Source organism: Neofelis nebulosa, chromosome 18 (assembly GCF_028018385.1).
Source record: "Neofelis nebulosa isolate mNeoNeb1 chromosome 18, mNeoNeb1.pri, whole genome shotgun sequence".
NCBI lineage: Eukaryota > Metazoa > Chordata > Mammalia > Carnivora > Felidae > Neofelis > Neofelis nebulosa.
The window spans coordinates 14,880,193-14,905,677 of NC_080799.1; the positions used below are offsets into that span (position 1 = coordinate 14,880,193).

The window sequence follows — 25,485 nt, forward strand, 5'->3', positions numbered from 1 at the left end:
AACAATTCCGTACATTTCTCAGGGCTCATCAAGATAAGTATACTCTTAATCCCCTTAATCGATTTCACCTGATAAGAGGTTAACATCCAAAATATAAAAAGAATTTTGGGTGGCTCTGCTGGTTAAGCATCTGACTTCGGCTCAGGTCATGATCTCACAATTCATGAGTTCGAGCCCCTCGTCGGGCTCTGCGCTGACAGTGTGGAGCCTGCTTCCGATTCTTTCTCTCCTTCTCTCTCTGCCCCTCCCCATCTTGTGCGTGTAAGCTTTTTTAAAAATCCAAACTACAAAAAGCATTTTTGTAACCCAATACCAAAAACACAAGTAATCTGATTAAAAGTGGGCAGAGAACCTCAAGAGATAGTTTTCCAAAGAAGGGCACCATTCATGTGGAACAGAGCGGGGAACAGGTGGGGAGGCAGGCTAGCGGGGAAGGGCGCGTGGAGGAGCTGGTGGTGTTGGGAGAGCGGGTGGATAAACCCTATGTCACTTAGCAATCGCCCGGAGGCAAGATCCAACAGAGAAGACCCAAAGAGGACAATAAGCCTGGCCGGCCCATGGGAGCACAGTGACGCCATCCACGGGGGTCATGAGAGCTGGTTGCAGCGGCGGGGGCAGGGTGCCCAGAGGGGGTGGGGACACGGAGAAGCTCAGTGAGAGCCTCGAGCAAGGCTTAAAGCTTGGGTCAAATAGGAGCGCAGGTGGCGGCAAGGATACCACTTTGGGACCCCCGAGTGCCAAGGCGAAAGCCAAAAGCAGCAGCATGGTAGGGAAGAGTGTGCAGGAGACGGACAGCTTGAGTAACAGACACGTTTAGGGGTTGGAAGAAGGAGAAGAAGCAAACCAGAAGACAGACGAGCCAAAGGAGAGGAGGGTTTTGAAGAAGCCACCAGGGACCCCTCCAGGGGCTGATTCGACACTGTAGTGACAGCAAGAATCAGATTGCAAAGGGTGAGTGGAAATAAAGGAGTAGAAAAGAGCAGACCCATGTTAAGATGGAGAAGGCAAGGAGAGGAGCTACATAGTAGCTTGGTCAGAGAGCAGAGAGGAAGAAAAGCATTTCTTAGGATCGAAAGCTCCCGAACACGCTTGAACGCTTGGGGGAGCACTGGGGTAAATGGTAGATTAGGACTGGGGGGGAAGGGATGGAGAATTAAGCGATGCGAAGGACATGGTGTTAACAAAGAGAAGAGTCATTTCCTTTCAAGAGAAAGAAGTTGGGGCCTCTGGGTGGCTCAGTCGACGAAGTGTCTTCGGCTCGGGTCACAATCTCGTGGTTGGCGGAGTTCGAGCCCCGCGTCCGTCTCTGTGCTGACGGCTCAGAGCCTGGAGCCAGCTTCGGATTCTGTGTCTCCCTCTCTCTCTGCCCCTCCCCCACCTGCACCCTGTGTGTGTGTGTGTCTCTCTCTCTCAAAAATAAACATTAGAGGGGCGCCTGGGTGGCGCAGTCGGTTAAGCGTCCGACTTCAGCCAGGTCACGATCTCGCGGTCCGTGAGTTCGAGCCCCGCGTCAGGCTCTGGGCCGATGGCTCGGAGCCTGGAGCCTGCTTCCGATTCTGTGTCTCCCTCTCTCTCTGCCCCTCCCCCGTTCATGCTCTGTCTCTCTCTGTCCCAAAAATAAATAAAAAACGTTGAAAAAAAAATTTAAAAAAAAAAAATAAATAAAAAAATAAACATTAGAAAAATTTTTTTAAAAAGAGACAAGAGCAAGAGCACGATAATAAAAACAGACACAGGTATTCACGGGAAAAAGGTAAGGTTGACAAGAGCTTGCCTCGGGTAGCTTCAAGCTTTGACAGCAAATTGAGAGAGGCCAGCAGAGCCTTGCAGAGTCCGGGGAAAAACGGAGAGAGGTCTGCTTTGGATGTCGAGAAGGGAAACTTCCCTGAGAGCCCAGCCAAGATTAGACCCTCCCCAGAGGCCACCGGCCAGCCACGCATCCCCTGCAAGGTAACACACCCGCGGCTCATCTGCCAGGCTGACCTGGTCACAAATCCTGAACTGTCGTTCCCATTGCTAAAGTCCACTTGTCTGATCCTCCCAAGTTCTTGAAGGAGGAGACCGTCTGGAGTTTAAGCCTCCGTGCGTCCCGGCTCCTGGATCACGGCACCTGCCCCAGCGGGAACCGTGTGATGGTGGAGAGGCATAGAAGGACTAGAAGAGAAGCAATATTTCAGCATGTCCCGACATACTGGCTAAAACTTGCTTTGAAGAGCCACCTGGGTGGCTCAGTCGGTTGAGCATCTGACTTGGGCTCAGGTCATGATCGCACCGTCCGTGACTCGGAGCCCCGCGTCGGGCTCTGTGCTGACAGCTCGGAGCCCGGAGCCTGCTTCGGATTCTGTGTCTCCCTCTCTCTCTGCCCCTGCCCACTTGCACTTTCACCCTGTCTCTCAAAAATGAATCAATGTTGGGGCGCCTGGGTGGCTCAGTCGGTTAAGCGTCCAACTTGGGCTCAGGTCATGATCTCGTGGTTCGTGAGTTCGAGCCCCGCGTCGGGCCCTGTGCTGACAGCTCAGAGCCTGGAGCCTGTTTCAGATTCTGGGTCTCCCTCTCTCTCTCTGACCCTCCCCCGTTCATGCTCTGTCTCTCTCTGTCTCAAAAATAAACGTAAAAAAAAAAAAAAAATGAATCAATGTTAAAAAAAATTTATTTTTATTTTTATTTAATTATTTTAAAGAAAGGCAGACTGCCACGTGCAGTGCCTCATTTGGATGTGTCTGGAGCCTTGGAAGCCTGACTACCCTACGTTCTCCTACAAATGGGCCTTGAGAGCTTGTTTGGAGGTTCTAGCAGGGGAGCGCAGCTACTCGTATACCCTTGACCGAAGAACGGTCCTCCTCTATCGGGGAAGGTCGTCCTCTTCGGCCGAGCGCGCAGCTTTGGGAGGGACGCACACGGAGAGGTGAGGGAGGAAGGGGACACCCGCCTAGCCAGCCAGATCAGCCGAATCAACCCTGGCGATCAATGGGGTGACAGATGTCGTGGCCAGATCGCCCTCACATCCTAAAAAAAAATTTTTTTTAACTTGCTTTAAAGAAACACAGTAAATAAAAAACACAGAACAGACAAATTAGAGTGTGACCATGCTTTATGGAACTTCTTTAAATACTGAGCTCCCTTAGTGCATTTTAAAAATAATTTGCTTCACAGAAATCCATTTTGGAGGCAACTCCTAAAGAAATATTTCCAGGGTACACAAATTATTTAACACCAGCACAGACAGGCTTGCAAATGAAAGCCGTCACGGGCCCACCAGAAGGAGCCCCACACGCTGTGCTGTGGAGCAGAGAAGGAAGCTAAGGCAGCCCTCGTTACCTAGACTATAAAAGTGCTCGGGGCCCCCTCGGGGGACCTGGCACATTTCTAAACGTGTGGGAAAGCTCTCAAGTTCTCCGGAACCCCGGACTTCACCAGGACATCCCTCATCTTGGTGTCTAAGTTTGTTACTAAACCTGCCAATCAGGGCTCTGCCTTGTCTCCCCAACTTAGCACACAATCCTGGAAGGTCAAGTTGTGACCAACTGTCCCTTTGAGCCTTGCTGACTCCCTACCCCCACACTCACACACTTGATCTTGTACCACGGGCAGGTGAGTAACCAGCACCCAGGTAGGGCCGTATCCTGATTAGGACCAAGCCCTGGAGTACTAAAGACCTGCTTTGGTATCCTGGCCCCACCTCCTACTAGCTGCAAAATCTCACAAAAATCACCTAACCTTTACAAAGAGATAGTCAGTTGTACCAACTTCGAAGGTGTGTTATACACACAACACCTATCACAACCTGGAAGGGCTCATTAAGTTTCAGTATTGTTATTAAGTCTTTAATGAAGTCTTTAACGAATATTTGATTGGCCTATAGGGCTGAAAGGGAATTCACAAGATGCCCATAGTCGAAACTACTCAAATAGTGTTCAGATTTACCCATCTGGCTCATCCGCCAACCAAATCGACTAGAGAAAGAAACCAACAAAATGGGGTGGTCTCTCCCCAAGGAAGTTCTACAGGGACACAGAATACAGAGGTTCAAATATTTTGTAACAAACTAGGAAAGCAGGAAGCAAAACCTGCCCATCAAGACGGTAGCAAAGAGGCAACGAGGAGGCCAACCTTGTCATTCATCTGCTTTCACTGGGAGTTCAGGGCTGCAGACTGTTCTTTTGCATAATGGTGGGTAATGCCAGCCCCTCCCCAACATCAGAGTATCCCTACCGGCAGAACCAAATACTCTGAGCTAACTGTGCTATGGAGGGGAGGGGGGGAAGAGAAGCAGGGGGAATGGGGGTGTCACTGGTTTCAACTTAAATGACAGAATGCAGGTACTAGTATCTATCACACAGAAGGGCTCGATAAACGTTAGGTATTAGTGCAACATTCAAGGTCTATATTAAAGGAGCAAGTTTATGTCCTAGGACACCTTCCAGAACCTGGTTCTACGCCATTCAGTTGATGTGCAGAGAAGATGAAGTTTGACAAGCTAGGGATCCTTGCTATGCCGATAAGAGGAAATAGAATGGACTCGAGGCATCATGCCAACATCTGGCAAGTGTCTGTCGGCCAGGAGCTGCTGTCAGTGGTCCTTATCCTGGGTAAGGAAGACAAGGGGAAGAACACAGGACCAAAGAGACAGCCTGCGCCTGCCACTGAGAGAGCAGCAGACCAGGAGGGGCAGAGGCAGGAACTGGGATCACTGGGAGACCAGCAGGCCGACTGTGGAGATGGGACACCCAGCTGGACAAGGGCCCAGCATCACGACAGGAAGAAGGGCTGAAGAGGGTGGCTTGGCTTCACTCAAGAGCCGTAAGGCCCTTAGCTGGAGCCCGCATCTCCTAGAAGTTTCCCCGAATGCCTAACACAAAAGCAAAAAAGAGAAGGACCCTTCTCTAGACCCTCCACAGCCAGAGTTCCATTGGCCGCTCATGTGGAAATCTAGAAGAAAAGCGAGACTGCAGACACCAGGGAGATGACACCGAGCAATAAGGAGTGCCCAAGAAATGCTAACATGAGAAATGGAAGAGCCTGCAAAGTCACGGCCCTCTCTGCCTGGCATTGTTGGCAACAAATACATAAAAGAGAAGATTTTTACCAGGATAATACATGTGCATAATTTAGCATGGTGAAGCGCTCTGAGAGCAGAGGCAGCTTCCAGAAGCTTGTGAGGGAAACGGAAGCCCTATGAAGGACAGGGGGCACTCCCCAAAGCTCCAGGTGAGGGCTGGCTGTTTGGGGTCTGTGGGTGTCAGCCTTGGGAAACATTAAAATCGCTGCTCAGGAGTAGTTATGTTGGTTATGAAGGCACATCGAAAATGAGCTTCGATATTTCAGCTTTTTTTCTTTGCCTTTTTAATTTTAACTAGAGCATGCTCTATGCAGGGAAACACATTTCATTTCTATAAGAACAAGTAACAAGAAGCCTAAGCTGCCAGCACCTGTTCCATAGGAATTCATGGTATAAGAAGTGTCATAAAAAAAAACAAACAAACAGACTTTAACGACACAGGACCCATCACAGACACCCTCGTACCAAACTAGACAAGGCCATGGAGGAAAACCGAGAGGTCTCAGACCCCTGACCCACACTGACAATTAACAATTATGTGCAAGTTTACACCAAACTATGCCTTCATCTCCTGTATTTCAAGTAACATGGCGCCACACCATTTTTTCTAAACACATCTCCTGGTGCTTCCTGTTCGAATATTCTATGGTGCTCTGCTGCCCCAGCTCCCGAGCACACCTCAAGTGCAGGAATGATATTCTTTTGCTTCTGTCGTTTCCTGCATGTAGTAACCCTGCACAGTAGGAAAATCAACACATAATAAAATTAAAAAAAAATTTTTTTTAACGTTTATTTATTTTTGGGACAGAGAGAGACAGAGCATGAACTGGGGAGGGGCAGAGAGAGGGAGACACAGAATCAGAAGCAGGCTCCAGGCTCTGAGCCATCCGCCCAGAGCCCGACGCGGGACTTGAACTCATGGACCGTGAGATCGTGACCTGAGCTAAAGTTGGACGCTTAACCGATTGAGCCACCCAGGCGCCCCTAAAATTTTAAAGTACTACTACATTTTCTATGAAGACAGAAAAATCTTTCTAAACTCTTCAAAGATCACTTTTCTAAGGTGTTAATTTTCTAAATCCCCAAGCTAAGTGGGCTTGTAGGTCAGTTGACTCAGTTGGCCAACATGATTCTACAGAGAAGCCAAAACCGTGGTTTGTCAAATGATTCAGCATGCCCAGCCCTCACCAGCTAACACTAAATGTGCCTCAACATCAGCAGGGTTTGGAGCAGAGAGCACGGACTGTTTACAACAAAACAGCCCCTTTGTTAAAACCAACAGAACCAGCCTCAAAACGCCTCTCCTACCAAAAGTAGGCTAGCCTTAGAAATCGGAGATCAGGAGAGGTAGGGAAAATGCAAATTCAGGACAAAGGAGACAGGACTTGGTGTCTATTCTGAATCTAAGCTCTGCCTGAGTGTCACTGTAGTACTGAAATCAAGTTTTAAGCTTAAATATGAGTGACACTCTCTTCCAACAAGCTCATTTTGTTGCATGAATAACTAGACAATGCTGGAGAGGACTCTCCCCTCAAGTTCTAACTATAATGACACGACACTGATCTTTTTTTAAATTTTTTTAATGCTTATTTATTATTGAGAGAGACAGAGCATGAGCAAGGGGAGGGGCAGAGAGAGGGGGAGACACAGAATCTGAAGCAGGCTCCAGGCTCCGAGCTGTCAGCACAGAGCCCGATACGGGGCTCGAACCCACAAACCATGAGATCATGACCTGAGCCGAAGTCGGTCGCTCAACCGACTGAGCCACCCAGGCGCCCCTCGACACTGATATTTTCAACAGACTCTCCAGTGAGCATGGGGGCCACTTACGGAAGCCACAGGACCTACTACTGCTGTCATTGCTCCAGACACTTGGGAGAACCTTCTTCTGAATGTCCTTCAAAGCCAGTGACAAGGAATACGCATCAACCTGGTCACTGCATAATGACACAAGTGGTCTGGCCAACTTGGTCAGTCACTGGCCCACCCGATTTGACTCTAAAACAGCCAGTAGCTGATGCTAAAACTATTCCTGCCCTCCAAAGACAGAGATTTGTCACCAGGGAGTATATTCCTGAGGCTGTCTCAAGGGGCTCGAGACCGCTCCCCCCAAAAAGAGTCCTTCCTGGAGCGAAGGCAGCTTTCTTAGAGAAAAGATGATTAATTTGCAGGTCCTTCAATCCCACTGGGCTGAACTAGATTTCAGAGTGACCTGTGTACCCGATCCTTTAAATCCCAGCTCAGTCAAGGGACCTTTCCAGGAAACAGTGCTCCCACCAGCCTCCTCAGAAAGAATTAATCCCCCTCCTCTGGCCTTGTACCTCATACTTCTGCTGCAGGGACCGTCCCTCATAATCCATTGCCACAATCGTCATCACTGTCTACAGGGGCCCCTCTCCATGCACTGAAATGGAGTTAAACTATCTTTTCACCCCTTCAGCTCAGACCCAGTATGAACTACGCTCTCTGGCACCTAGGAGGTTCTCAGCTAACATTCGCTGAATTGGAAGATTTTAGTTCCAGTAGGGGAATCACATTACTTTATCATCTGCCTCGTACTCTGTACAGCACCCACCCATTCAGCAGGCACATACCTGGGACCAGACTGTGCCTGGCATGAGCCGACATGAAAGTGCTAGCAATGTTTTCTGGACCCGTCCACTGCAGATTTTGGGTGTTTTTGTTTTGTTCCGTTTGTAACCATTTGTTAAAAGTCAACAAAGGCAAGAGCACCACCCTTTCCCCCCACCCCTGCTCATGCAGAAACAAAGAAGGTTCAAATACATCCAACAAAACACACTCTCATGTCTAAAATGACTAAGAGTCTGGGCTGCCTGGGGGGCTCATTCAGTTAAGCACCAGACTCTTGATTTCAGCTGTCAGGATCTCACGGTTTGCAAGTTCAAGCCCCGCACGGGGCTCTGCACTGATGGTGCGGAGTCTGCTTGAGATTCTCTCCCTCTCCTTCTCTCTCTCTCTGCCCCTCCCCCACTCACACTGTCTCTCTCTTTCTCTCTCTCTCTCAAAATAAATAAGCTTAAGAAAATAAATAAAAAATAAAATAAAATGACCGAGACGATAATGCAGCCATACCTCTGTCTACAAAGGCAGCGCATGAGATCTGAAAAGCATAGGCCACTATGATGATGGGTTATGCAGTTAAAACCTTTTTTTCTTTTTTCTTTCCTTTAAAAAAAATTTTTTTTTAATCTTTTAATGTTTATTTATTTTTGAAAGAGAGTGAGAGAGTGGAGGAGGGGCGGAGAGAGAGGGAGGTGCAGAATCGGAAGCTGGCTCCAGGCTGGGAGCTGTCGGCATAGAGCCCGACGCGGGGCTCAAACTCACGAGTTGTGAGATCATGACCTGAGCTGAAGTCGGACGCTCAACCGACTGCACCACCCAGGCGCCCCTAAAAAATCTTTTTAATGTTTCTTTATTTTTGACAGAGAGAGGCAGAGCGTGACTGGGGGAGAGGCAGAGAGAGAGGGAGACACGGAATCCGAAGCAGGCTCCAGGCTCCGAGCTGTCGGCACAGAGTCTGACGCGGGGCTCGAACTCACGAGTTGTGAGATCATGACCTGAGCTGAAGTCGGACGCCCAACCAACTGAGCCGCCCAGGCGCCCCTTTTCTTTCCTTTTTTTAAACCATTGTAACCATTTTTTTAAATTTTAATTCCAGCATAGTTAACGTACAGTGTTCTATTTAACAAGTTACAGGTGTACGATACAGGGATTCAATAATTCTGTACATTACTCCGTGCTCATCATGGTAAGTATACTCTTAATCCCCTTTACCTATTTCACCCATCCCCCCACCCACCTCCCCTCTGGTAAACGTTAGTTTGGTCTCTATAGTTAAGTCCATTTTTTTGCTTTTTTTGTTGTTGTTCAACTGTTTTTGCTTCTTAAATTCCACATAGGAGTCAAGTCATATGGTGTTTATCTTTCTGTGACCAACTTACTTCACTTAGCATTATACTCTCTAGATCCATCCATGTTGGTGCAAATGGCGAAAGTTCATTCTTTTTATGGCTGAATAATATTCCATTGTATATATATCTACATCTTCTTTAGCCATTCATCTATCAATGGATAGTTGGGCTGCTTCCGTAATTTGACTATTGTAAATAATGCTGCAATAAACATAGGGGTGCATATAACTTTTTGAACTAGTGTTTTCAAACTCTTGGGGTAAATACCCAGTAGTGGAATTACTGGATCATATGGGATTTCCAGTTTTCATTTCATTTTTAAATTTTTTTTTATATTTTTGAGAGAGAGAGAGACAGAATGCAAGCAGGGGAGGGGCAGAGAGAGGGGGAGACCCAGAATCCGATTCAGGCTCCAGGATCTGAGCTGTCAGCACAGAGCCTGAGGGCTTGAACCCACAGACCGTGAGATCATGACCTGAGCCCAAGTCAGACACTCAACCAACTGAGCCACCCAGGCGCCCCTCCAGTCTTCATTTTTTGAGGACCTCCATACTGTTTTCCACAGTGGCTGCCCCAGTTTGCAGTCCCACCAACAGTGAACGAGGGTTCCTTTTTCTCCACATCCTCGCCAATATTTGTTGTTTCTTGGGCTTTTTATCTTAGCCATTCTGACAGATGCGAGGTGGTATCTCATTGTGGCTTAATTTGCATTTCCCTGATGCCATTTTAATCATGGTTAAGTGTGTAGTTCAGTGACATTAAATCCGTTCACACTGCTATGCAGCCATCACTGCCATCTACCTCGAGGACTTTTTTATGATCACAAACTGCAATTCTTTACGCATTAAACAAAAACACCCCGTCCCCCCTCCCCTCAACGCCCGGCAACCATTCTATCTTCTGTCTCTGTAAATCTGACGACTCTAAATGCCTCCTCGTATAATAAGTACAGTCATACTGTATTTGCGCTTTGGTGACTGGCTTACTTCATTGAGCATAATGTCTTCAGAGTTTACCCGTGTTGTAACAGGTGTTAGAATTTCCTTCCTTTTCAAGGCTAAACAATATTCCATTGCGTGTCTATGCCGCATTTTGTTTATCCATTCGCCTTTCGAGGGACATTTGGGTCATTGCCACCTTTTGGTTATTGTGAAAAATGGTGCCATGAACATGGCTATACCAACATCTGTTTGAGATTTTGGGGGCATATACTCAGAAGAGCAGGCTGCATCGTACGGTAATTCTATGTGTGAGTTTCAAATCTTAAATGTATGTTTAACCTTTGAGAATAAGAGGGATACATTCACAATGTTTTATAACTATTGAGAAAATAAAATCCACCGTAGTGGAAATGTCAGGTTTCATCTATTGGTAAACAATTCAAAGAAATAAATGATCACGCATTCAGAGACTTCTAGAAATACTGGATAAACACATTTGAAATTTAAAAATCAACTGGCTCGTGATTATTATCAGAAAAAATGATATCAAGGTTAGCCAAGACATTTGAAATCCATAGATATTCCCCAAACCCAATTTTACTCAACTGTCTCAACCTTACCAGTAAAATCAGATAAAGGGAAGGAAGTAAACTTGATTTTCTCCCTGTTCCCAACTGACTAATGTCCATTTGTTTTTGAAATCGCTGTACCTTTGACACTTAGCACTGACTTAGGAGACCTCAGCTGTGCCCAGAAGGTACAGGAAAGATCAGAACATGGAGACTCAGAGGGCCAGCCAAAGTCACAGGACGGGAGAAGGAGAACATGACCCACCCCCCGCCCCAACTCACTGTCAGCACTCTGTGGTTCTCCTGGCTGGGATGAGTGACCTTGGACAAGGCCCCTGCTCCCTCTGAGCTCCTAGGACTGCCAGAAGATCTAATAAGATCTGTATACAGACAACACTGGGGGGCACAGAGCTGCGGTTCCTGACGAGTACAAGGAAAAGAGAGAATGTTGTACCAGACTAAGGCCCAGAGATGATTTCTATTTAGTGAGTTTGAGTGGAAATAGTTCTAGAATATATAACATACTTCTGTTGCTTCTCTCTAGCCTTCATCTGTTAGCCAGAGGTCACCATGAGCGTCCACTGTTCTAGCCCCCCGTACTGTACGAGGATCTTCTCGGGAAGATCCGGACGTTATGGGAACCAGAAGAGAACCCAGAGTGACTTTGCTGAAGAAATCCTGTCTGCTGGGTCATGGAGCCTTGAATTTTTCATCGGTGCATTCCCGGTGCCCAGCAGGTGGTAGGTACTCAATACAAGGACAGGGTAAATATCCCTCAAGTCGGATTATTCCGGAATTCTGGGAACTTCAATTCCTTCAAGTCACAGCAATTCCAGGAGTCCACAAATATTTACTAAGTGCCTACAATGTGCAAGGCTCTGTTCAAACACTACGAGAGATTCAAAAATAAATCTGTTCCTGCCCTTCAGGGTATACTTCAGTGAAGGAACTAAGACCTACAGAAGTGGGGAGGGGTGCCTGGGTGGCTCAGTCGGTTAAGCATCCGACTCTCCACCGCGTGTTACTGTGATATAAATGAGGAAATGAGCCAGGTCGGAGCACAAAGAATGAGTTCCGTCCGGCTGGGGGTGGGTTTTAGAGGCTCCAGAGAAGCGGTGGCAGCTGGGGGACAGCAGGAATAGAACGCCAGCAGACAAGAAATGGGCAGAAAGGGCCGCCCAGGCAGAGAAGACATATGTATAAGCAGCCTGAAGCAGGAAAGGGGGTTTTTTCTACACTATTGATTCACAGAGAGAATGATCGCTGCTTTTCTCAACTCCCTATGCAGCCATGACTTCCGCACACACCCCAGAGGCGTCTGGGTGGGCTGTTTCCTCCACCCCCTGGGGGTGGGGGGCTCATTCCCTGTGTCAGGCACCCCCTCCAATCGCGGAAAGAACCACCATCGCGGCCGCGGATTCCGGGGCACCAGCTACGGCGTGCCACGCTCCACCCACGCCCCCGCGTGGTGTCCTGGACGTGACCCATTGTGAAGTTCAGGAAACCAAGATCAGAGAGCTGAAGCGACCGGCCAGACGTCACACCGTCAGCCAGCGGCAAAGCTGGGATTCTCACGGGCGACTCAAATGCGTGGTTCAAAGCCCGGGCCTCGGCCCTGCCGGAGCCTCACAAAACACAAAAGGCTCAGCTCTTCTCTCGACAGGGAAGGCGCGCTGTACTCGCTCCTTCACATTTTTTTCTTTTTCTGTTCCACCGGCAACAAAGTGCAGAGGAATGTAGCTGCCCACAGAGTCTCCCAGCCCTTGTAGGAAAGCGTATATCATTATGCCTCCTCCACAGTTTTTAATTGAGAAAATGTCACTATGAAACACCGCTCCGGCGGGAGACGTTTCTAGGCTCCCCTTCTGTCTCTCCTCCCCACAGGGCCACACTCCCCCTTCCCCGATGCCAGCTTCCCTGTTATCCGCCAAAAGTAAAGCCCTGCCTCAAGACGCCACCCTCCCTCTCTCAGACATACCTGAAGCTCCTATCGGTGACAGAGGACAAAAGCTCTCATTTCAAACCTAGGCACTGCCTGAGAGGGGTGACTGACCCCATGGAGAGGGGGCAGGCCCCTGGGGAGCCTCTCTCAATGGACTCCGAGTGCAAAGGCCCGGGCTCTGGGGTGAGGGGCGGCCTGTGTGTGTGTGTGTGGGGGGGGTCGGGTCATGTCCCTTAGCGAGGTGCTGCACCCACCCAACAGAACGAGGAGCTGGCCTCCGTTTCTCCCCTTGTCACTCCCCAAGCTAACATTCAGTGAAATCAGCAAGCCCAAGGCCACGGAATTCCTGAATTCACACAAGGTGCACGTAACCATTATCCCATTCTTCCGAGCACGTTTTGATCAGAGAGGAATCAAAAAAAAAAAAAAAAAAAAAAAAGATTAAATGCTTGAAAATGACCAGAAGAAAAAAGACACGAACTAAGGAGGTGACCCTTGGGCCACCATAATGTTCTACGCAGGACCGTCCGATTCGTCCTCCCCACTCTCAGGCCAACTGTCCTCATTACTCATATAAATTCTGTATAATCATAGGCAGCCCAGTGCATGCCCAGGGGCCATCCCCCTCCACGCCCCCACCCCAGCGCATGGTCACATCACTTTCTGACTGTGACCCTCCTGCCTCCTTCTAATCAGGACCCTTATGATAACATCATTCCCGCCAGGATAATCCAAGCTAATCTCCTCATCTCAAAATACTTAAGATAATCACATCTGTATTGTAAATTTTCTCACCTAAAATAACATATTCACAGGTTCCAGGAGCAAGGACCTGGACGTATTTGGGGGGGCAGGGGGGGACCACGTATTTGTGGCCTACCACCGCATCTGTAATTTGGGGACAACATTATTCAGCCTACCACCGCATCCATTACATTTCAATCTCAAATTTTGTTTTTCAAAAATATAATCTCAATCCCAGTTTGAAAACCAAGATACTCTATAATGGATTATATTTCTGTTGCTGTGGGAAGCATTTTCAAGAGGATATTTTAAGTTTTAGGGTGTAAAATAGAAGACAAAGGGGGCCCTGGCTGGCTTAGTTGGTGAAGCACATGACTCTCGATCTTGGGGCTGTGAGTTCGAGCTCCACATTGGGTATAGAGATTACTGAAAAACATAAGATCTTTCAAAAAATAAAATAAAAGGGAAGAGAAAGGTAAAAATAAAACATTTTTAATCAAGAAGATGAAGGGAACAGGGCGCCTAGGTGGCTCAGTTGGTTATGGGTCAAACTCTTGATCTCAGCTCAGGTCTTGATCTCGGGGTCATGAGTTCAAGCCCCGCCTTGGCTCCATGCTGGGCATCGAGCCTCCTTAAAAAAGAAAAAAAAAAAAAGACAATAAAGGGTAAACTGAGCAAAATAATGAAAAATCACATCAGCAGTGGTAGATCACAGATTCCTTCCTTAAAGAAATATTGCAAAACCACATGGCTTATGCTAACAAGCAGGTAGAGATCCTACAGTTCCAACTGATCTGGTTACATATGGACATCCAGATTCATCATTCTGCCCCATGCCTCTTCTTGAGTGGGGACAGGCTCAGGCCACCACTGCCTGGCTCCAGGTTCACTGCTGCTGAAACTCCAACGGTCTCGCCAGCCCCGTGACGCCCGCTGTGAGCCACAGAGGCGCCACCTTTCTGAGCAAAGCACCAGACGCTTGCCCTCGCCCGTCCCCTGCGACCATCATCCTAACACTGCAGACGAGCCACCCAAGCTCTTCCACGTCCTTTGTCAAGGTCAGGAAGTCAAGAGCCTGGCCCGAGGTCACATGCTTCATTACTAGAAGGGGCAGAACCGGCCCAGAGCGAACGCTTTCCACCCCGTAGCCACTGACTCCATCGACAGTGGCTCAGTCTGTTGAGCATCTGACTTCGGCCCAGGTCAGGATCTCATGGTTCCCGAGTCTGAGCCCCGAGTCGGGCTCTGTGCTGAGTGGCCAGAGCTCAGAGCCTGGAGCCTGCTTCACATTCTGTGTCTCTGGCTCTCTCTGGCCCTCTCCCACTTTCACTCTGTCTCAGTCTCTCCCTCTCTCAGAAAAAAAACATTAAAAAAAACGTTTTAGTAAAAAATAAAAATGAGCCTATCCAAAAAACAAAAATAAAACTGAATGAATAAAAGGGAGCCTATCATCTGAATAAGATGAGCCCGAGAGGCTGAGACACTGGAGGTTAAATCTGAGGTCCTGGGCGTCAGACAGCCTGGTCTTTGACCCGGCTTCTCCTCGCCCAGCTGTGTGACCTTGAGGCAGTGACTAAACCTCTCTGTGCCTCAGTGTCCCCACGTGGAAATGCGAATCGAAACAGCAAGGACCTGGCTGAGCAGTGGTGGAGACAGAATAACAGGGGAGTAGGGTGCACGCAGTGGGTCTCCTGAGCCTACCCCCTTAGGCACTCAACATGTCAAATGAGGCGTCCCTTTCCTTCCCCTTTGACCACAAGGGCCTGGCTTCCCTTTAGTCTGGGTTGTCGGATGGACTCTCCTCTCCGGCCTCCCGTGAGGTTCTCAGCAGCAGCGCCCGCAGACATCGGGGCTGAACTAAACTCCGCAGAGAGTTGGCTGTACCTCTTTCAAGCACAACCCTTCCTGCCTGCCCACTGCAGCCCCACCTGGACCTCACCAACCTTTCGACGCTGCTTCGCGACGGGCCCACCTCCACACCCGCCACCCTGAACAGGCCAAAGAGCCTCGAAGGCCCAGCACGCACCACACTTCCACCCCCCCGGGGGCCACCCTCCTGTCGCAGATCCCACGGCCTTTCCCGTCCGTCAAGGCCCCACGTAAGTGCCTCCCTCTTCTGGAAGCTTTCTCTGACGAATCACGCCATCCCCACCCCAGGACATTATTGCTCCCTCCTCTGAACTCCTATAGTTTATCTTCTGTAGTGCTTGAGGGCATTTGATGGATTAAATTCGTACGGATTCATTGGTGGTGGGGGGGGGGGGGGTGGGGGATTTTCTGCCTATTGGCTATCAGTGTCAATATCCTGGTTGTGATACTGTATTATAGGTTTGCAAGATGGGGGAAACTGGGTAAAGGGCAGAGAGGACCTTTCTGTTTCATTTATTACAATCGCCTGTGCGTCTATCTCGCTAAGAAGAAGAAAATTACTACGAGTTAAAAATCTATTTAGGACCCCCCCTTTGCCACATGCCACCTAAGATATTTTACCTATTTAAGCCTCATTCCTTCCCTCACCTCCAGACGTGAGCATCCGACGGCCTAGCCAAAATTTCCACGTGGATAACTAAAATAAGCATCTCGGAATTACATTCAATGCCGACCTCCTAGGATTTTCTCCCTCTAACAGAATCTCCATTCTTCCGGTTGATCAGGCCACAAATCCTGAGGTCATCCCTGACTCCTCTCTTTTATACTCCATACTCACCCATCAGCAAACCTTGGTAAATCCACCTTCAAAATAATCCAGAATCCAACCACTTCTCCCCACCTCCATGACGACCCCCCCGGACCCTGGTCACCATCATCTCTCATCTAGGTGAATGCAGTAACCTCCACCCCACCTGTAACACTTCCTATCGTCTCCTGCTGCCTTTATGTTCAATAATTCATCATCACATAATAGACAACATCTCCTGCCAGAAGCCCCATGGGGGGTTCACTGCAGCAGCCAGAAGCCTAGCACAGTGCCTGAAACATCACAGGCACTCGATAAATATTTGTTGAATGAATGACGTTATGCCTTTGGCATTAAAAGAGAACCCTGAGGTCAACATTACTGTCTCATTTTTACAAGTAGGAACACTGAGGCTCAGACAAGGTCACGGGCTCCAGAAAGCACGAAGGCCAGAGGTGTCCTATTCTGAGAGCCACGTCCCATCTACCTGCTCCGCCTGCCCTTAGTCTCTTGGGTGGACCCTGAAGGGCAGGATCCGTGTCTGACGGATCATTTGGACTTTCGGCACCTGGACGCACTGCTTGCATATTTGCAGAAATGCCACGAACAGCGGGAGGGTGAATGCAACTTTTCGTCTATGTATCAGCACGGAACCAACGGCCTTCGTTATTATTTCTCACTTACGTACTGGCTCTACGTACCGGAACCTTCATTCTCACAACTTTCTTCTGTGGGGCAAGGTTGAGGGTGAAATAATGATCCCCGTTTTACTGGGAGACAAACCGAGGGTCCACCTCTTTGAGGCTCTGCCCACTGAGCCATACTTACTGCCTGCCAGCAGCTGGCGCGACCAGACCGGTCCTCACAGTGCCCGGGACACTTCTGTGCCACTGGTCTTTCCTCCCAGCGCACCGTGTCCTGCAGAATCTCGCTAGGAGGCTTTTATTACTGGGTTACCCCAGCCTGGCCTTTCTTTATTCTTTCTTTTTTTTTTTTTTTTTTGAGGAAGGGACAGCGTCTGCTGCTGAGCCCACAGCAATGACATGTGCCCCCCCAAGTAAACCTTAGCACCAACCTGGACGTCTTATCTCACTTAAATAAATATTCTTCAAAGAGAGCTATACACTGAACAGATGGGTAAATTTCAAGATTTAACAACTTACGGGGACGTTATTAGTGTCGCATTAGAAGGCAAGCTTTATTGCCCCCATATATCAAAAAAGACACCCCATCTTAAAGAATTCTGGTCTTAATCATTGGCGAACCTGGCCCTGGCCACACCTGTAAGAGAAAATACACCGAGGCCCTCTGAACCTGGGTAGAACCCTGATTTTTAGTGCCCCCTCCCACGGAACTTCTCTCCTGTGGAGTCTCCAGCACGTTCGTAAGTGTTCATCCCCCTCCCCTGATATCCTGGCACGTCCGATCCGATAATGTCAGCAAAATGTTGTCGAATAAAAAGTTCACACAACCATGATGGCATGTCCTGTGGTCTGAGGGATTCCAGAGGTTCCAGAGAGAAGGTTCAGGGGCAAGCCAGAACCGGAGACCCCAGAACCAGAGACAGGCTCTCCGCACCGCTGCCCCCTTCTCTCTCTCTCTCTCTCTCTCTCTCTGTCCTTCCCACACTCATATGCACACACTGTCTCTCCCTCTCTCTCAAAATAAATAAACTTAAAAAAAAAAAAGAAACATACAATCATACACACCTACACAAATACAACTACACAAGCAGACAAACGCATACACCGTCATAAACACACATACACACGCTCACGCAAGCACACAAACACAATCGCATAAACACACACAGACGCGACGACACAAACATACAAACATAGAAACCCGCGCATGCACGCGCCACCCTGATAAGGGATAAAATGATGGCCAGACGCCAGATTCACAGAGAAGACCCCATTTTATCCCTTCCCTCTTAAATATCCTTCTCCCTTTCTAGTTTGGTTCCATCAACTCCTTTTCGACTGGCCGGGCAGGTGTATTTGGCAGGGAAAACTACAATCTATTTCTAGGACACCCTGAAAAAAAAAAATTTTGCATGGCCAAGGGCCAGAGTGAACTTCTTGGAAAATCTAAGACAGTCAAGGAGTTTAGACAAGTTTGTGACTCAAACTAACAGAAAGAGAGGGGCACTGTCCCTCAAGAAAGCAAATCAACTTAGCACAAATAGGTGACCTATTTTTCAACTCGGAGTCCTCCCAGCTGATAGAGGATTTTGGCTTTTAAGAATACGAAGGAGAGCTAGGGGCCTAAACATGGCGTGTAAGCACAGCCAGAGGCCATAAAGAAGCTTGGCGGGAGAAGTGGTACCCCCAGTACCCTGACCACCAGCGACACCTGTGATCAAAGGCCTAACTGCCTGCTGTGTCTTGAGGTTCCATCTCTGGCCCACTTTCCTTGATCCACAACTTGAATATCGTAAAGATTCCAAAATCTCTCTCTCCTGGCTAAATACTGAGCCCCAGAATTCATCATTCAAGGGCCCACTGGCCATCGGGATGGCCACTGGGATGATTTGCGGTTCTCATGATCTTCTTCCTATCCTGTTCAAACTCCTTTCTCCCCGGCCTCAGTGACCAGCAGCACCTGCGCCTCACTAGTTAGGTGGCTGCACATCTAACTCTTCGTCCTTCTCGCCCGCCCTACCCCCACACGTCAAGAACCTGGTGTGGTGGAGACCGTATGACGTGGCAGTTAAGGAAGGGTATGGGCTTCGGGGTCAGAGAACACAGAGTACGGATCTCAGTCCACCAACCGTGAGTTGTGCGACCTTGGGCAAACAACGTAATCGCTGTCACATAATTCCCCTCATCTGTATAACGGGGACAAGAATCCCTCCCGGAGTTACTATGAGCACTACACTGGATCACATAAACACGGTCAAGTGTCCGCACCGGTAAATGCCCAAGCCCACGTCTCTCCAACCCACTGCCACTTGCTGAGGTTAGGTCCCCACTGTTTCTCCCCTAACTATGAGAATGGGCTCCTGTGGGTACCCCAGCCTCTAGATCCACACGCCCCAAGTCCATTCTCCACACCACAGCCAATGCCATCTTTGCAAAGACAGATAGGACCTCACTAGCACACAATGATAACACCATGCCCAGTCTTCCCACAGCAAGCAAAACAAAATAAGATCCTAATGGCCCAGTTCACCAGATGGGGATCAGCAACTACTCTTACCCTTTTGCTGAAGCCCCTTAAGAATGCGACGAAAGTTGTCGATCTTCTCCCCAGAAAGAAAGCTCTACGCATAAACACACAAAATATTCCGAAGCTCCAGGAGATACACAGACCCCAAGCTCAAAGCCCCTGACTTAGAACATTCTTTGGCCTGACCATCGTTGCTCTTCATAAATCTGTCCCCTAAGCTAACTGCAGTCACTAAGGAGTCAAATTTTGAAATAACACATTTCTTAATGTGCACATACAGGGTCTCCAAAATCTGGCAAGAGAACTCAGCAGTCAGCTCACGGCACTTTTCCCAGAAATGGATGGCACCTGTGAAGAGTTCTTACGGAGAGGAGCACAAAATCACGATCAGTCATGCACTTGAAACTCTCAGAAGTTTTTTGCAGCCTCAATAGGTGCTGGCTAAGAAACTGCACACCAGTGTCTGAGGACAGGTCCCACAGAGGTTCAGGAAATAGTGAGTTCTCAGGTCTGTCCCCATGACGCCCCTCCCTCACCTCTCCCCACCTGAGTGCCAGATGGCAGAGAGACTGAGCTCTCTAAAGTCACCTACAAATTGCTCGGGGGCACCAGACCAAGAACTTTAGGACCCGTCCTCCCTGCAACGCTTCTATGCGGGCACGCTAAACGGCCACCCAGAGGGTTGCAGTGAGTTACGTAAGGAATGAAAATCTGCTTTCCAGTATGTTGAACTCAAAGAGCTGACAACATCCTCTCCCAAAGGGGAGTGCGTTCTGGTCACTGAGCCATGATTTCAGGCTCCCCGTCTCCTATCACCACCTCTGCTCCAACCCATGGAAATAAGCACTGGGGGGACGCATCAGTTTCTTTTAAAAGAAAATTTATGTCATGTTCACTCCTGATCCTTGGAAGCATCACAGTGAGGACTTGAAAGGCTTGAACTTTCAGCCATCCACAGATGTTTCTCACATCAAAGCCCAGATCTTATGGGATCCTGGTTCTCTCTCTCAGGATAACACGAGCTTGAAAAGCTAGCATCATTCGGCATCTTTTCCTCTCCATCCTTTGACAATTTAGACTCTTGCCTCTACACCAATGAGGGCAGGGTCTCTGAAAGATGAAGAGCTGAGGGTGGGGCAGAAGGAGTAGGAAAGGTGTCCCTATGGGGCTTACAGCCAAGACATAGAGAATCAAAATGGGATGTCCAGAGATGTCCACGTTGATAGGCCTTTCCAATTAGGGATATTCACATCCTGAAGTGAGCCTGTCCCGCCAGGATAATTGTGCAGGATTCTGGCTAGTGGTCTGTTTTTTCCTCTAAAGAGCCACCTTGCCCCTAACCTGGAAGTGACCATCCTTTGGGTGTGTCTTGTCATTGTCATTACCACCACCACCACCGCCATGGTCAACATCGTCAACACAACGACAGCAACAATTACTACTACCGTTACTATGTATTGGGCACGTGTGAAATACACAACAGTAACTCACTCTGCATTGTGTGAGTCTACGTCATCCCTGGAAAGTACATACTGTCATCTATACCGTGCTGGTGAAAAAGCCAAAACTCATGGAGCACTGCGGTAAGCCACAGGTCCCTACGTGTCATGCATCATCCACCACGCTTCACCGCCACACAGATCATCCCAAATCCACTCTTGTTAGAGAGCGAACAATCAGGAACAATTAGCTCGCTTTGGGACAAACTTCTCGTCGCAGAAGACCTGCGTCCGTTCATTCGACGAGCGTTTCTGAGCGATCGCTGTGCGCCTAGACTTTCACCATGTTTGCACATAGGGATAAATACGGTGTATATGCGCACTGCCCTCAACATGCAGGCAAACCCACCCAGAGTCAATGACCTCCTACGGGGCTCTAGGGTCCCTGCCATCCTGCCCGCCCTGTTGGCGCTACCCCCTTTCGCCCCTGCTGAGCCTCTTCTCTTAGAATTTCAACAGATGAGTTTGAAATGCAGCCAATACGTATATGAGAAAAGGGACAAACCTGCGACGCTTCGAAACCACAGGCTCGTCAAACCTAATCAACCTTACCAACAATGCTTCCTCCTCAAAAACAGTAAGCAGGGGACTCCTGAAAGCAGTTTTGCGTGCAAGGCGCTAACTTAAAACTTGGAAATGGGTTTAGAGGCTGCATTACTCGTCTGTGGTCGTATGGCTGCTGATTCCGGGAGTTTAGGTTCCGATCTGAGCGCCAGAGGAACAAGGTAGAAGTGGGTTTCTCTCTGTTTCACCGCCGTCAGGCGCCCAGGCTCCTTCCAGCTCTGCATTCCGGCCTCCACGGAACTCTCTGTCTTGGTCTCCGTGGTGAAACCCTTTGTCTTCATGGCGTCAGACGAGGGCTTTCCCCTCCCAATAATAAGAAGGAAGAAAGGATAAAGAAGAGGCAACACGCACCAAAAGTTGCCCAGTGTCACTTCTGCTTACATCTTGCTGGCTGGAATTTACTAATATGGCCACATCTAGCTCTCAAGGAAGACCGAGAAATGTAGTCTTTATGCCAGCATCCACAGGTCCAGCTAAAATTTCTGCTGTTAGGGGGAAAAGTGATATCGGAGAAGAGCTGCTACGTGATACAACTGGGATAAGAACCCAGCGCTGAGGGACTCCAGAGACCCTACTCCGCCAAGAACAGGTAGGCTTTAATTCCTATTTTTATAACCATGACCACCGGTCCTCTCTTCTTCGTTGCATAAAGAAACTGCTGTGATTTTAGGATTTTCTATATACATTTCATTAGCTTTTGACTTAATAGCTAGAAACCATCTCCAAGCTATATGGTCTTTGGTGGTTTAAAAAATACACCTGGTAATTCTTTCCTTCAAAAGATGGAGCCTAATTCCACTTACCCTAAGTGTGGACTGTATTTAGTGACTCACTTCTCACACTTCTAATGAATATATATGGCAGAAGTGATGAAATAGGACATCTGAGACAAGGTCATAAAATGATCATTCATGCCAGCAAGAGGCAAAGCCCATGCTTTGAAGTCACTCAAGCAGTCCTATGGACAAGCCTTCACGGAAGGGAGGGAGGGAGGTGTCCAGCCAAGAACCTTGTGAATGAGCTTAGAATTGGATTCACCAGCCCCAATCAAGCCTTCAGATGACTGCAGTCCCAGGAAACGTCTTGATTGCAAACTTTTTTAAAAAAATGTTTATTTATTTTTGAGAGAGAGAGAGAGAGAGAGAGAGAGAGAGAGAGACTGACCACGAGCAGGGGAGAGGCAGAGAGAGAGGGGGAAACAGAGAATCCCAAGCAGGCTCCATACCCAGCATGCAGCCCAACATGGGGCTCGATCCCACCACCGAGAGATCATGACCTGAGCTGAAATCATGAACCAGATACTTAACCAAATGAGCCACCCAGGCGCCCCTTGACTCCAACATTTTGAAAGGTGCTAGGCAGACCAGCCGTCCATGCCATGCCTGAATTTTCTGATCCTGAAAAGAGACTTGGGTTTTGGAGGGCTTTTTTAAAATGTTTTTGGGGGTGCCTGGGTGGCTCAGTCGGTTGAGCGTCTGACTTCGGCTCAGGTCATGATCTCACAGCTCGTGAGTTCAAGCCCCGCATCGGGCTCTGTGCTGGCATCTCGGAGCCTGGAGCCTGCTTCGGATTCTGTGTCTCCCTCTCTCTCTGCCCCTAACCCACTCGCATTCTGTCTCTGTCTCTCTCAAAAATAAATAAACATTAAAAAAAAAATTTTTTTAATAAAATAAAATGTTTTTGGAGTATTTGTCACACAGCAATATAATAATTCAGGTCTCAATGTAAATTTAGTGTTCTTCTGGCTTGAGAATTAGAGAAAGTAGAAATGACCCTCTTGGTAGCAAAAAAAATTGTATTTTAAATGGCTGTGTCCCAGCTCAGCACCTGCTTTTAAATGATTTGGAGATGGGTTTAGATGAGATGCTCTCGATGCCACTGTGAAGAGGTAAGACCAGCGAGCCATCCCTGCTAGAACATATTGCTAATATCACATCCCTGAGTAGTCCCAGGAAGCAGCTGAACCTGCTGTTAGCCAATTACCACCAGGAAAAACAGCTCAGTATCAATGAAGCCAACATCAGAATGATGAGTTTTGGCAAACTCCCTTCGGCATCCAGATGGATAATGCTGAACAATTCTACTCAACAGGTTACCTTACTTAGTTATGTGGAGAAGCACCGCGGGGTTTAATTACCTCAGGAGATCTGTTAGGATGCATTTCGGTTGAAAGTGGAAGATTCCACAGGAACAGTATCAAGGTTATTTTCTGAGAGAGACGAATGGTTGGTAGATCCTGTTCCTCAAATATCCCAAGTCAAGGTCATGGTTTATGATGCCGGCTCTTGAACTTTCATACCAAGATATCGCCTCTGCCTACTATCTCCAGAGGAGGAACCAGAGAAACATGTTCTATTGCCAAGGAGGGGTAGGGGGGCGGGTCTCAGAATCAGCCAGTGGGAAGACTTTTTAAACTACAACCTTCCCTCGTCTCTCTGCATTTGGAGAGTCTATAATCCTTCATCCTTCATTGAGAATCACCACCATCATAAGCCACTATTACTAGTGGAAATGCACAAAAAAAAAAATAAATCCTCAGAAATCTGAGGGTGAGAAAAAGTTGGTAGGCACCAACATCTCTGAAATAATACAAAATACTTGCATATTGGGTATTTTTATTATGGGCCAAAGGGTTCCTATTTAAAATACAGACGAGGACACCTGGGTGGCTCAGTTAAATGTCTTGATTTCAGCTCAGGTCATGATCTCACACCATCCATGGGATCGAGCCCCATGGGATTCTCTCTTTCTTTCTGCCCTTCCCCTGCTTGCATGCTTTCTCTCTCCCTCTCTCTCTCTCTCTCTCAAAATAAATAAATAAACACTTAAAAAATAAAATAGAGAGAAGATTCTTCTTCCAATGGGGCACTTTAACACCATCCTTGGAATAAGGTAACACGTGTAGCCTCTCTGCCCCAACCAGTTGGAAGCTTAGAGCTAAATTTCACGCCCATTCATAGTAACTGCATTAGTTTAAGGGGCTGTCATTTTTTTTTCTTCCTCTTTGTATATGGAGTTTTATTTTCCACTTCTGTTCTGACAGCCTTTGCAGTTTGCCTCTTCATTTATCATATGATGTCTAGATCCCATTTGGAAGCAAGGCAGCATAGAAATTTACAAATGCATACGATGAACGCAGCAGGATCGGGACTCAGGTTTCTTTCTTGGATGCAGCTACCAAAATGCATTTTCAGAACAAGGGGCGGGAACCTCTAAGAAGACTGAAGCAACTGTCCCTTAAAGGAGTGGGCCCTAGGAAGCAGCTACCATCAGAGAAATCCCTCCTTGGCTCTGCTTGGAACAGAGCTTGGGGACTCGCCACGAGAGACTTCCCTCTCAAGGCTCAAAGGCAGGTCGCGTTGGTAGATAAAAGACCCAGGTGGTGAGGCTAATTCCCAGCTCTGGGGGCCGAGCTGCGTTTCTGGCACTCCCACTCTTGTTGGATGATGTGCTTCTTTGTGTAGGTTTTATCGCCTCCTCTGGAAGAGAGAACGCGGAGCCATCAGCCTTCTCCGATAAGAGTTGGGAGTTTCTCTTCTTGTGACAGTCATGTCTCTGCCTCCTTAAAACCCCTCTTGAAAAGCCTGTCGAAGGAAGTGTCTCCAAAAAGGCAAGTAGGGTGTGCCTCTTGGATTTTTAAATCAACCAGCGAAACGAGAGGAGGGAAAAAAAAAAAAAAAAAAAGGAAGGGAGGGAGGGATGGGAGTCTTCTTTACAAGAAAATATATGATGGACCAGATGGGTGGGGGTGGGGAGGGGTCCTTCAGAGCTCCCAGCCCCCTTCTGGCATGAAATCATGCCCATCACCAGCCTTCTCCGGGCTGCAGTGCACCTCTCGGTGAGGAGCACACTGGGCTCACACAGAGCTTTAAAAATATCTCTCCACCCACTGCACGCTTGATTAATCAGGCAGGTTCTCACCCATGTGTCACAGCGGTGGCAGTGATATATACGATAGTGACATGAAGTTGCAGGGAAGGCACAAAAGGGTCTCATCTAGCAGGAAAGAGGAGGCCTAGCATAAAAGTTAACCAGCATGGGCTCTGAAGCCAGGTGACAATCTGCACACGCTAGTTAGCAACCTTGGACAAGGTTATTCCACGTCTCAATCTTCCACACTTGTCAAAATGGAGTTAATAATAATACCTGCGTCAGAGGATTACTGGAAGGATGAAAGGTGTTAATTCATATAAAGCATTCTGAACGGTTCCTAGCACGGAATAAGCACTCAATAAACTTCCACTCGGGTGATTGTGATGATGTGACCACCACCAATGTTGCAACTTGAAAGATGGGTTCCAGTAGACAGAAGCAGCTAGAACAAAGGCAGAGAAGCGGGAGAGATCTTGAGGTGGCAGGGAACCATCTGGAAGGAAAGCAGGGAGTC

General features: G+C 48.2%; 1 protein-coding gene and 2 long non-coding RNA genes across 6 annotated transcripts in view; 1 reads left to right on the forward strand and 2 right to left on the reverse strand.

Moving 5' to 3' along the window:
* The window catches only part of CALN1 (calneuron 1), a 528,610-nt gene that overhangs the window by 353,099 nt on the left and 150,026 nt on the right, over positions 1-25,485 (reverse strand). The gene's annotated exons all lie outside the window — the stretch shown is intronic.
* LOC131501374 (uncharacterized) lies at positions 19,899-21,388 on the reverse strand. Its single transcript, XR_009256773.1, has 2 exons — positions 21,087-21,388; positions 19,899-20,145 (listed from the first exon to the last, which is right to left on the reverse strand). It is a non-coding gene; the product is annotated as an uncharacterized LOC131501374 (long non-coding RNA).
* LOC131501373 (uncharacterized) lies at positions 21,600-24,708 on the forward strand. The gene is made up of 2 exons (XR_009256772.1): positions 21,600-21,687; positions 24,563-24,708. It is a non-coding gene; the product is annotated as an uncharacterized LOC131501373 (long non-coding RNA).